Raw genomic sequence first — 1,728 nt, forward strand, 5'->3', positions numbered from 1 at the left:
AGATGTCTTTTTTTTTTTTAACTATAAACTTCTGCATTCAAGCCAGTGAGAAACTTTGTTATTGGTGATAATAGTATCATTTTAATTGTAAATATGACATATTTCATTGTTCCAAATGATTATTGAATAACTCCATTTCCAAAGTAGATTTTGCTATTTCTTTCTGAAAAAGGTTCTTTCCCAACTTCTTTGGTTTTTGTGGAGTTTTTTTTTTGTTAGTGGAAAACAAGTTTTTATTTTTGCAAAAAGTGCACCAAGATAAAGCAGAGCTCAGTTGATATGGGCGGGTTGTGTAGGCATTAGCAGTAGTGCCCTCACTCAGCATTCATTGGACAGTAATGCAACCCCAAGGAAAGGGTAGTTCTCTCCTTTGTTTTTAAGGGCATCACTCTTATCTTACTCAGTTAGCATCATCATTTACTCTTCTATTTCCTTTACCTAAGCTTTGGATTCCATTATTCTTCTGAAATGTTAAAGTGATATTTTCGTTGTTGCCAGCGCTAAACCTTAATCAATTCATGCCAAGATTACTAAAAAAACATGTCTTAAGGATTATTCTATACTAATTCTTTATTTGAAAAATAAGGGAAAAATCAGCTCATATATATTGAATATCTTACTATGTTCTAGGTAGCATTCAAATGCTTTAAAATTTAAAACTCAGTTTTCCTCCTGACCCTCTGAGTTAGAGACTATTATTAACCTTGTTACACAGATGAGAAAACTGAGACATGAGGTTAACTATTTTGCACAACATTGTACAAATATAATTAGTGAAGCCAGAATTTAAAATGCAGACAGTCTGGGTTAAGAGTTTATACCTAGCCTCTCGCTAAGCTACCTGGAAAGTGTTATAAGAGGCAAATATCTTGTGTTTTGGAAATTTGTGTGACCCACCACACTAATTCAAATATATTCTCACTCTGACTGGCTCCATAAGAAACTGGAGGTCATACATAAAAGAGAAAAGGGTGTGAGGACCTCTATTACCAAAGAAGGAAAGAGGAGGAACAAGTCTTCCCACCCTCAGATAGAAACTAGCAGAGTCCTGTTTCTTTAGTCCTGCCTTGTCATCCTTCTTTCAGTCTAGCTAGCCTATCATCTTTGCGAGAACACCTCTTATATCATGCTATTCCGCCCCTCAAGAACCTGGAGTGACTTTGTTATGCTTATGGGAGCAAGTCCAAACTACTCCAACTGGCACTGGAGGTTCTTTTTATTCAACTTCATTGTATCTATCTAATGTTTTACTTCATTGAAATACAAATCTTCTTTTTCAAATCCTTGGAGTCATCTTTGACTCCTTTCTTTTTCTAACAACTCATACATGACCTATCACAAACTCCCACTGGCTCTAACTTCAAAACATATCCCAAGTTCAACTATTTCTCAACACCTTCACTGCTCCCACCATGGACTAAGGAACTATCATCTCTTGTCTGGAGCATTGGCACAGCTGCCTAACTGGTCCAACTACTTCTGCCCTGATCTTCCACAGACTCTTCCAAAAGCTGCAGCCAAAGCTTTGTTGTAATATAAATTGGCCTTTGCTAAGCTCCCCTGTTTTCCCTGTATCCCTCAGAATAAAACTTTACAGTCCGTACTTTACAGTCAAACCTTACAGCATCTGGTCCCTGCAATCTCTCTAATTCCATCTCCTTCCATTCTCTCCCTTGATCTCTTTGTACCAGGCACATTGGTACAAGTTATTTTTGATAGATGTGTATT

At 36.9% G+C, this 1,728-nt stretch overlaps 1 non-coding gene across 1 annotated transcript; it reads right to left on the minus strand.

The window, feature by feature from the left end:
- Positions 1-237: 237 nt before the first annotated feature.
- Positions 238-362, minus strand: LOC143685451 (U4atac minor spliceosomal RNA). Its single transcript, XR_013176675.1, has one exon. It is a non-coding gene; the product is annotated as a U4atac minor spliceosomal RNA (small nuclear RNA).
- Between the last annotated feature and the right edge of the window lie 1,366 nt (positions 363-1,728).

This window comes from Tamandua tetradactyla, chromosome 5 (genome assembly GCF_023851605.1).
Source record: "Tamandua tetradactyla isolate mTamTet1 chromosome 5, mTamTet1.pri, whole genome shotgun sequence".
NCBI classification, from domain to species: domain Eukaryota; kingdom Metazoa; phylum Chordata; class Mammalia; order Pilosa; family Myrmecophagidae; genus Tamandua; species Tamandua tetradactyla.